Source organism: Pinus tabuliformis, chromosome 5_2, assembly GCF_031772625.1.
Source record: "Pinus tabuliformis cultivar Carrire ecotype Pingquan chromosome 5_2, CPIR1, whole genome shotgun sequence".
NCBI classification, from domain to species: domain Eukaryota; kingdom Viridiplantae; phylum Streptophyta; class Pinopsida; order Pinales; family Pinaceae; genus Pinus; species Pinus tabuliformis.
The window spans coordinates 367,252,311-367,263,864 of record NC_142306.1 but is presented as its reverse complement, the minus strand read 5'-3'; positions in this window follow the sequence as shown (position 1 = coordinate 367,263,864).

Below are 11,554 nucleotides of genomic sequence, written 5' to 3'. Positions count from 1 at the left end.
TCCTTAGTGGCCAAGCTTTTAGGGACTTACACAGGGTGACTGGGGCGAGCTCCCCTGTTACTTGACACAGACAGACCTACTATGTCTTCAGTTTTTGGGAGGGTGCTCGTCTTCACGAGAGTACTTGGCCCCTCAATCTGAGGTTCGGGCGAAGCTCTAGAGTAACCATAACTGTACATTTGGACAGCCCTCTCTGTTATTCATTGTGATACTGGGTTTCATCTCTGGTGATTGGTGCTTATCAGACAGGTTCATTTCCCTCTATTTGTTGATTGATCAACTTAGTGTATTTTTCATATTTTTTAGGTGCCCATTTGCTATCATTGATACTTTAACAAATATCACGATAAAATTTATTGATAAAAATTAACAGTCACCATGGCTACATCTGCCCCTCGTTGTCAATCTAAATGATTGTTAGGACTTCCTCCACTCATTGTGGAAGATCCGCCGAGCTCTAATGAACCAGATTCCCCATCTTCAGGGAATCAGTGTCCTAGATCTCACACAGAATCTATTTGGACAACCGAAAATTTAAGTTTGCTAGAGGATTTCTTTACCGAAGTATTTCTTCCTCCCTTTAACCCTCCGCTCATGAATCCATTGGACCCACTCTTGATTCCCATGGCACCTGTACTCCCTGTCTCTTTAGTTGGAACATTCCCATCCATCCCATCAACGACTAATGGGTCGTGGAACTTTGTGAACACTTTAGGTCCTCCACCACTTCCCCAGTTGACCATCACCACCACACCGTTGATGGCAAACCCCACTATCCCATTTGTCCTAGGTACAACCACTCACATGACATCCTCCACAAATGGAACCCAACGGATGCCAGGTTCCACCCCTTTAATGTCAAACTATATACCTTTGACAAGTGCTACATACAACGCTCCTTATAACGCCCAATATAGCACTATTAGCGTGGTTCCCATCCACTAACAATATGGTCGGCAGCCATTGTACAGTTCAATCCCCCAGATTCAAGTATTTGGGGGCATTCCCAATATGCACATACCGATCGGGAACGTAACAGTTCCCCCTCCATTCTCAGGCATGCATGCCCAATCATTGATTGACATGAGTGTTCCTTATGTCAATCAAGGACATATGGTTAGTTCTATGGCGGGCAAGAATCCTCAAGGAGGTCCTAACCAATCCATGGGGGCCCCCTACTCACAAATTCAAATGAGTCAACGGGGCACTGCTTATCTTGGGGGAAATTCTATACCCCAAAATCAGATTCCCCATGGAAATCCACACTACAACGCCATAGCCTAAGGTAACTACTATACCATACAGCCTATGTATAATATTGGGACTCAAACGATGGGAGGACTGCAAGGTTCCTCAAGTCATATGTCATCGCCTTGGTCTGAGTCGGGGGCACCACACACTTTTCCTTTCTTGGCAACGTTAGATATCCTCGACTTCTACAAAATTACAAATGACCCCATCTACCACAACTTACTCTGGTCGCTGATCCCGTATAAGATACCAACAAACATCCCCAAGTTGGAAGGGAAACAAGGGGAGGATCCAGGCACTCATATCACCACCTCTCATCTTTGGTGTGTTTCCAACTCCATGGTGGATGATAGTGTTCGGTTATGTTTTTTCCCCCGCACCCTCATTGGCAACGCAACTAAGTGGTACATTGAGTTACCACATACGCCAATGAATACCTTCGATGCTCTAGCGATGGAATTCTTAAAGCACTTCTAGCTACCCATCCACTATGAGACTAGGACAAAGCTTCTCACTTCATTATGTCAGGATACCACCACCCACATCTCTGATCATATACATGAATGGAGACTAGCACTAACCCCGCTGAAGCCCTTAGTTCAGAAGCAGTTGTGTTTGGCACACTAGGTCCCGAAGTATCTAGTATGGAGGCTACACCTATTGTGCCCACAACGTCGAGGTTTCCTAGGCCGAAACAAGCTATCCCAAAAGAAAAGCCAACCACCATGATAGAAAAGAAATCAGTTGTGAAAGAAAAACAGAAGAAGACGGTGTCGGTGCAAATGTCACCGAGGAAGCATACAGAGCTACAGTTGAAGCAGAAAAAGGACAAGCAACCAGAAAAAGTAGTGGATTTAGAAGAAGAGGAGTACCAAGGAGTCGAAGAAGTAGATTCCGAGGGCATTGAGCCTATCTCTATGCTGCATGAATACATCCCTCCATGAAAGGGAAAAACTAAAGTGACCAAGGATCCTAATTCAGGAAAATTTGGGATATCCACTCCCCTACTGCCAGAGCAGGTCAATTTTGAAGGACCTAAGCTTGTGCACATCTCGTTGTTGAAACTGGAGGACTGGGACCTCACAAATCATGAAAAATTCCCACATCTGGCGACCCATAAGTATATGACGAAGATATACTATGACGACATAGGCGTTACATAGTTAGAACCCATGAAGTGGGTTTATGGGTTGAGCAGTCGGGGCTGCTAAATATTCTATTAGTACCGCATTACCACTGTCTGTGTGCACCAGCTCCTCGCGCTAGTGCATGATGGGATTATGTGGCTAGGGAAGCCTATTCCAATAACAGATATGTTGATCCACAGGGTAACGAAGTTTCCCCACAAAGGAGTGAACCCTGCCAAGGAATTTGTAGGAAAAACAGGGGAAAAGGAGCTAGCTGATAAAATGAAAAAGGAGTATGGTCTTGTGAAGAAGTCGCGAGGGTACTCAATTTTTTCAATACAAGACCAGGCAGTCCAATTCGTTGCCCAGATCCTCATAGGAAAGATCATGTGAAAGTGTCACACGAATGAAGTTTCGGCGCCGATTGTATCACTTGTTTCATAGTGCACGAAGGGCGTGCAGTATAATTGGTCAAGGTATCTCTACCAAGAGTTCCTCACGAACTGCCGAGAAGCCCAAGAAGAAAAAAAGCCATTTCATTATGCTTGGCTTCTACTGTCGATTGTATTAGTTGCATGGAGGTTACCGAAGGATAGCCAATTTCCTCCACAAAAGGAAGAATTGCCTAAGACCATGAGGTTTGTCTCGCTCTAGGCCACAAACGATGCAATACGCATTAAGGAAACAAAGATTTTCTGGTTCCTAATGGAGATGGACCTTCAAATGGTAATAAATCAATGACCAAGGTTTTTCCCCAAGCTTTTTTGGGAAATTAAAAGCCTATGTAGAGTTCAAGGCTGACTTTCACTACATCTCAATCCGTGCGCAAAAGGACCCCGATGGAACGTGACATGTACTGCCTTATTTAGTGTCCGAGATAGATGTTGGAGGTGGGAACCAACAAAGGTGCAAAGAGCTCTGATGTGCAGAAGTGGAAGGAAGCCGCTTAGAAATATGCATGCACATTGGCCAAGAAAAAGAAGAAGGAGGTCACTAAGGCAGTTGCAAAGAAGGCACATATAGAGGAAGAGCGTGTTGCTAAAGAGTAGGCAGATAAAGAACGAAAGGATGCTGAGGAGAGTGAGAAGTCTACTACACACCGCACTGACGAACAAGAACTTTCAAAGTAGGGAGGAGGGGGTGGTGAGGAGCAGAGCACTCCATTCATTTTGAAGAAACACAGACAGGAATAGACAGGTGGCCAATCGAAAGAAGCATAAGTTTGACAAGCAAACACATCTGGATCCCATGGTGCTGACAGAAGGAAATCTTAATGATCGGTGAGAAGATACAGGATACAACGATGGAGGTGTTGCAACAATTTGAGCATCAATACATGCAGACGCTAGGAAGCATCCAGAAGGATCTACGCAAGTTGCAGATCCAAGCGAATAGGATTCTGGTGGATTTCAGGAAGGCAAGCGGCACGCAAGCAAGTCTGATGAAAGGAAGTAGTGTAGTTACAAAGATTGAACGAACTCTGGACCTCATAGTCTTTCCTTTACCAGAGGGGTGAGTCCGTGTGGAATTAGACAAGGATCACGCGATACTCACCACAATGAAAGATATGGGACTAAACCTTGCCACGTTGCCGCTCCAGTCTCTTCATGCACTACATCAGGGGGTCTCAAATGAGCTGAAGATTAGAGAACAATGCATGCTCACTGTTGTCAGTGAGTTTAAAGTCAACAACGAGTAGCTATTCGCAGAAAAAACTCAAGCATTGAAGGAACAAGAGGAGTTGCAGACACAGCACCAGAACCTGGTCACAACAATTGAGCAGGCCTGCAAGTTCGTACCTGAGCTGAATATACCCAATGATGCAGAGGCTTCAGCTAAAGTGAGGAAATTGGTTGTCTCAGTGCACGCATCAAAGGAAAAGGTTGATAAGGTGACTTTCGATCTTCAGATGCAAATAGCTGAGCTGCAGTTGAAGTTGCAGCCGACCACACCGTCGGAGGTTCGGGAACAAAGAGGAGTGGCTATAAAAGAATTTATGGCTCAACGAGATGTCGCAGTTCAGGGTTGCAACCAGCTCTTGACTCAGGAAATGGGCCCATGGGATACACTGTAGGAGGATCCAACAATGCAACAGTTGCACACAAAAATCAAGGAAGCGCAGCAGCAATATGATGAGATCAGTATGGCAACGTGGAAATTGGCGCCAGTCCAGCACTTCGCCCGCTTGTAGGAAGGCAAGGAAAATTTGATGCAGATCCAAGAGTTGCAGTAAAAACATTCCTTGCTCAAAGCCCGATTTGATCCTTGGACAAAGGAAGCCTGTCAGCATTCACGGAACATTCATGAGAAGCTAAAGGCCATGCAGTAGACACAGAGGACTATGCAACTAGCATTAGAGGGGCCAACCACAGAAAAGCTGGTCCAGGAGGTACAGTAAGTAGCGGAACAGAGTACCGCAGAGCTCTAGGCCTTGACCAAGGCATTTAGTGAACTCCACCAGAAAGTGGAACAAATAGCTCAGTGACTCAAGGGTTAGTCACGATCTTTGTGTTGGGGGCCTGTTGGGATGGGGTCCCCAGGGGTAGAATTGAATTAAACTTAGTCATTTCTGTAAAGAATTATGTAAAATATGTAAAGTCTTTGGAAAATGTGGACGTGGAGCACACAGATAAATAGATTCAAAGGGGCCTTAGCCCCTTATTTTTGGTCAGTTTTGAAGACTCGACCATGAGCCAAGGGCCATGGTATTGTATTAGGAAAGTTATAAATAGTTGAGTCTTAGCGAGTCTTAGAGATAATTTTGGGAGAGAATTTTGGGTACATTGAAGAGTTTTGTTGTCTTGGGCAAGAGCTAGGGTAGGAAGGCTCTGCGTCCTGCACTTAGGTAGATAAGGGAAGGTTGTTGTCATTGAGTGCGCAGGAGGCTTGGGTAGAGTCTGTAGCTGAGTGCGTGGACCCCTAAAGTTGTGTGCACGGGATAGGAGAGTCTGTAATCAATGACTTGAAGATCAATAAAGACAGTGTTTTAAAGAAATACTGAGTATTTCCATTGTATTTGTTTACGTTATATGTTGTCGATTAATGATATGTTTTATAGAATAATGATTGAATTTTGCATGAATTTACTGAATCTGTCTTAATAATATATGAAATTAGTGCTTAGCCACTTCCACGAAGTTACAAGCCCTTTCTCTTATGTGTTCTAACAAATTTAGTAGATCTAGGTGAACTCTGATCTAGGGTTGCTTGTTAATGCGCGAAAGTAGGTAAATCCAATGTTTAAGGTCCACAAAGGACTGATTGTGGAACTTCACAAAGGTCTGAAGGTTGCTTTAACTTAGTTACAGTAATGAGCCCTAGAAGTCTATCGACCTGCACGAAGGCAAATCTAAGGCGCTAGAAGACATCACACCAGTCTCTAGATGTAGAAACTTGGTTCTTGCATCCCCCAATATTGCTTCGAGTGAGACTGCAGCCTGCTCTACATGGGTTGTTACCAAACGGGCTAGTAGTATAAGGTTTTTTGTTGGCATAACTAACTTTGAACCTAGGTTAGGGCCCCCTAAGCCAATAGAGGAGTATAAGGGTATGCATGATCAACATAGAATAGAGAAATCATTCAAGGTGGGAGATAGAGTATAGCTACAGTTGAACAAGGAAAGGCCATAGGGGCCTGGTAAGAAAATCAATGCTCTAAGGTATAGTCCCTTTGAGATACTGGAAAAGGTGTGTGATAATGCCTATCGAATCAATTTACCACCATATATGCTCATTTTCTCAGTTGTGAATGTAGAGAATTTGGAACTCTATGAAACTTCCATGTTAAATCAGGTAGAGGAACGAATCCTACCACCTGTGGAGGATTTGGCACCAGATTCTTAGGTAGAGTTGACAGAAGATACACTTTTGTAGAAGAGGTCCATAACTATAAGACATGGGAAACACTCAAGCAAAGCTAAATTGTACACTAGAGAGAAGGTGGAGGAAAAATTTCCTCGCCTCATTTAGTAAACACTTTTGCAGACCAAGGGCCTCCAAAAACTGCGGGGTGGGGGTGTGTGATCTGGATTGGATCATTATATTTTTTGTCACCCATATCGATGCTTCCAGAGTCGAAAAAATGGAGGAATCAGCTCACAAGAGTGTTTCTATCAGCGGGACTTAGTTTGACAAAACAAGGTCTAAAACCTTCTAAGAGTGTTTTGAGGCATTAAACGATTTTTTTTTTTGGGGGGGGGGGGGGGGGGGCTTTGATACTTTAGCACAACACCTTTTCATGTTATTCTACACATAGATACCTTTCCAATGGCACAAGAATCGTGTAAATCAGAGTCTATATGCAAATGTTATGCCACTCAGAAGTTGACCTTCTTGTTTTCACCACCATAGTCTAAGAGGATGCCACTCAGAAGTTGACCTTCTTGTTTTCACCACCATAGTCTAAGAGGATGCCACGTCAGCCCCCATTATTCATCAGAAAGGGGCTAACAATGTGATTATTATGTAGAAGACTCTAGAACACTGTATTTTGTAGCTCTAGTTAAGAGTTGAGGTAGTCAAACCTAACCACTCGTAGGTTATCGTGTTGTGTTATAACTAGACCACTAGGAGGAAAAGGGGTTTCATTCTTTCAAATGCCTTTGTTCCATAACTGAGAAAAAAATAGTTGAGAAGGGATAGGGGGTAGTGTTAGGTTCCTATACCAATAGGTGTCATATTTCATGATTGACTGTTAAAATGCCAAATATGTTCATCCTTTCCATGCTGCAAAGGTTCCATATTTTCAAAAAATCAAAAATTTAAAAAAAAAATGAAAAGAGGGTATGCCCTAAAAGAAAAATCAAAGGGCAAGAATAATGAATTGGTCAAAAGAAAGAAAATGAACCCCAAAGAAAAGACCAAGGAAGTGTGCTAGTCCAAAATGCCACTGCTATCCTATTTTTGCAAAGAAGTTTAATATGTGCAATCAGTGACTTCTGTCACACTTGATGGATGGCCAAACAACTTAATCTTGGCCTCTCCATGTTTAAATTTCTTGTTTTAGAGATAGAGATTGAATTTTGTTCAAACAGTTTAAGCTTGGCAGATCAGTAGTTAGGTAGAAAAGTAAGGGAGCTCAACATCTAAATCTGAGCCCCTGGAAGAGATAAGGAAAAACTTAGATAGGAGGGCAGTTAAAAGAAAACAAGAGAGAAAGGGTTTGCTAGTTCAAATGCACCCAAGAAAAAAGAAAGAAAAAATGTTAGGTTAAATAGGCTGGGTAGGCAGTTTTGATGTTGCAGAAGCAGGCTTGTGAACAATTTTGTCTTTTTAAGATATTGCATCTCATGGATATCACAAGTGCCATAGCAAGGTGGCTGCAAAACAGTTGAAGCATGACTAATTTCCCCCCTCATTTCTCCAAGAACATTTACTAACATCCCCTCAAGGACATTGAGATCTGCTCAGTGTTCCTAGTTCCCTTCATTTCATGAAAAAGACTAAGTGAAATTCTGGTTTTACTTAAGAGAACTAAGCCACATTTCTTGTGTAAAAATGTTTTTCTTCTATTCTTGCTAAGTTCTCCAAGTTCATCACTTGGATCCCTTTTATTCCCTAAGCCTAAGTTTTACTCTTTTAACTTAGTGTCTTGATCAAACCTACCATTTCATATTAACATCCTAACTCTATTATATAACTCCTATATAAAGTTTTCCCCGCCCATACTATGTAAAATACATAAAAAACCCCAAAGTTTTTAGTATCCCGCCCCGGGTTTATGTATAGCCATATGTTAACGTTTTAAGGGGGTCCAAGGTTTATCCGAAACCTTGTGGACAACCCTCCCCACACGCCCATATAAATATTGGGTTTCATTTAACATTCGGTTAAATGAATAACCAACCCGCCCAAACCCAAAGTTGAAATACATTACAAAACCCCACAAAAACATTACAAAATGTTAAATATTGTCGCGCAGGTCCCATACACTAGCCCTCCGCCTGTTTCTTTTGCCACCATCCGTTGGATCATAACACGTAGATCCAACGACCCACGTCAATAGCGAAACCCCTCCGATGACTGAATGTTAGCCTCCGAGAAATTGGCGGTTTTACCATCGTACAGGATCCACGTGTCGCCACCTGGTTTTATCGCGTTCCCTCCGCCCAAAACAACCCTTGTCGAAAAGCGGTGCGATAATACCATATACCGCCCCTCGCTTCCCGCCGCTGACGTCGTCGCCCACATCATCACCCACGTCATATGCCACCTCACTACTGTATCATCCGCCGTGTCCACCACCTCACCGCCAAGTCAACTTCCGTACCCCCGCTACACGACAAAGATTACTTCATGCTGATGTCACCCAACCAAAGCGCGCCAAAAACCCGCCAAAATCAAATTTTTGTTAAAAAGGCGTAAAATGTCATTTTTTGTTTGTTTTTGTTTGTTTCTTCTGCGCAACCTCTGCATGCTCTTTTACGTCCAAAGCAGCATTTTAACTGCACAGTCCGCCACCCAGAGAAATTGACTCCACAGCGCGGCCCCTCAGCTCGGTCTGCCACCTACATTTTGCACAGGGCGTCCATTAAACAGGTATTTACCCGAGTTCTACTCCTAAACCCTATTTTTCTAAGTTTTCTCTGTAAAATTGCCCGGAGCACCCAAATTTAAATTAGAAACGCAGTGCTATGTTCAAACCACGCGCTATAACCTCTGTTTTTATCCATTTTACCAAAAAGATCCCTCAAATCCCGTCTCCCTCTGCAAATTCACCCACTAAGCTAAATTCAAGCTCGTTTTGGCCTGCAAATTCTTTGAGAAACCCCCAGAAACTGTCATTTTACCTACTATTGTTACATAAAGCCCAAATTTTAGATTCAAAGATCACAAAAGATTGAATAATGGAGGCTCTAGTGGCCCTGAATGTTGCCCCCCTGAATGCACCACACAAAGAATTGGAATGGTTGCCCCTTGCTGATAGAGATTTCCAAATTAATGATATGATTGGTGACAAGCCTCACCTCCAAGCAGTTTGTGAAATTAGAAATAGCTATCGCAGCAATACTGATGTCTATGGAATTTGGGAGTCCAACATGCCCATCTACTACCTCCCTTCAGTAAATGTGCTCCCTGATATCATCCACTTATGCTGTGCCAATTATGACTCCATCTGGCACTGTCTTATTTCACATTACCCCTGAATCCATAAATGAGATGCTGCACTTTAAGCCAACTCAGCCTCTGGCCCCTCTCTCCATGGGATTCTTGCTTGACCAAGGTGCCAAACTGCCCAGTTCAGAGATAACCAGAATAGCTCAATTATTCATGAAACCAAATTTCCAGCCCCAGCAACCTCCTCCTTATTTGCATTCTTGGTTCACTGAAGCAGGGAGATTCATTGTAGACATGATATCCTACATCTTAGGATTTAAAACCAGTGAGTATATTGATGGGACTACCTTACTTTTGATGTCCATGTTTACTCTAGCACAACCCCCTGCTGTCAAATATGATTTTGCCACCTTCATAACTAATAAAATCCATGAGCAATTCATGAGCCTGGACAGAGAAAGAGTGTTCAAATACACATCATACATATATCATTTGTTGTTGTACAATCAACCTGATAGTTTTCAAATTCCACTCAAAAAATTGGATCTAAAAGGAGAGTGCAAGTCTATAATCTTCTGGACCTCAGTATTCCATGTAGTCCATAACTCTCCTTATACTTATTGTGGGTTCATTGACCTGTTCATATATCCAACCTCTTCTTTATTGATGACAAGTCCTCCAGCCAGGCTCTCTGCTGAAATGCAGAAAATTTTACATCTCTCAAAAGACTACAGTATAGGTGACTGGTACTTTTACCAGAATCACACTGAGATCCGGATATATGGCTGTGAATTATGCCCCTACAAGCTGCCAAAGTATGTGCCTATGAGACTGTTTTCCCTAGAATACTTCAGGCAATTTATTAGTTCAGATTTGACTCATTTCTATGGTGCTAGGAAAAAGGCACAGCTCAAAATAAGAAATCAATTGGGCCCTTTTGTCTTCAATAAAAGGGAAGCCTGGGAAGAGGCTGATAAGATTTTAGGGGAGCAACTTAAGCTGAAACAAAGTTTTTATTGGGCACCATATGACCCTGAACATTTCATAAGTTATAGAAAAGTGAAAAACAAGCTTACAACATATGTTCACCACAAAATCCCTGAAATTCAACAGTATGCTAACCAACAAGAATGGGTAGAAGGCACATTAGTAGAAGAGATTACTGAGGAAGAGAAATTGGAAAAAGCCATGAAAGAGCTTGAAAAAACGCTTGACCTGGACTCTTTTGGACAAGTATCCTTCAAACTACCCCAACACATAGGAGGTGATACATCTTTTGCCGGGACCTCTCAACAGCCCACACAAAAAGCCAGCACAGGGTCAGCAAAAGGCAAAGAGGTAATAGGTTCAGAATAGGACATAATGACAGACCAGCCAGCTACATCAAAGGAACAAGGCCAAGGGCAGGTTCCTCCAGCACAAACAAAAGCACCAGAAATCCATGTACTACAAACTCCTCTAAATGAGGAGAGAGGCAAGAAGACACACCAATCAACGGTCCTGAAGAGAAACCAGGGGAGAAAAGGCAGAGATTGAACCCCCTATCAGAGGAGGAATTTATTCAGGAGACCACAGACAGTCCAAGGGAAGAAAGAGTAGTCAGCCAGGATACATCTCTAGTCACAGAAACATCGGCCAGTTCACACAGGCAGGAGATTGGAAGACAACATAGTGTGGAATTCTCTTCTGCCAAGCAACAAAGCAGCAAGGCTCTGACATTAAGAGGACATTTACTGAAATAAAGGCAAAGAATGAGCCAATAAGAATTCAACTTTACAATCACTTGCTAAATATGGCACCCACAAATCAACAAAGATTAATGTCAACATATGACATTCAAGAAGGAAAAATGATCCTGAGTCACTTCAAGCCCAAAATGCTGCAGCCACAGTCAGCTGTTGATTACATCAGGACCAATCTAGAAGTATTAGCCAAAGACATCTAGCTAATGGACCAGATTGAATTACATAAGCAAACCGGTGAAATGGTATACTCCACATTGGCAAATAAGGCATTGTCGGCCCACAAATTACAGAATTCTTTAAATAATACCTTTGCCCAATTAGAGTTGGAAAAGGCTTCCTCTTTAGCTAAGGATAACAGAATATAATACTTAGAAG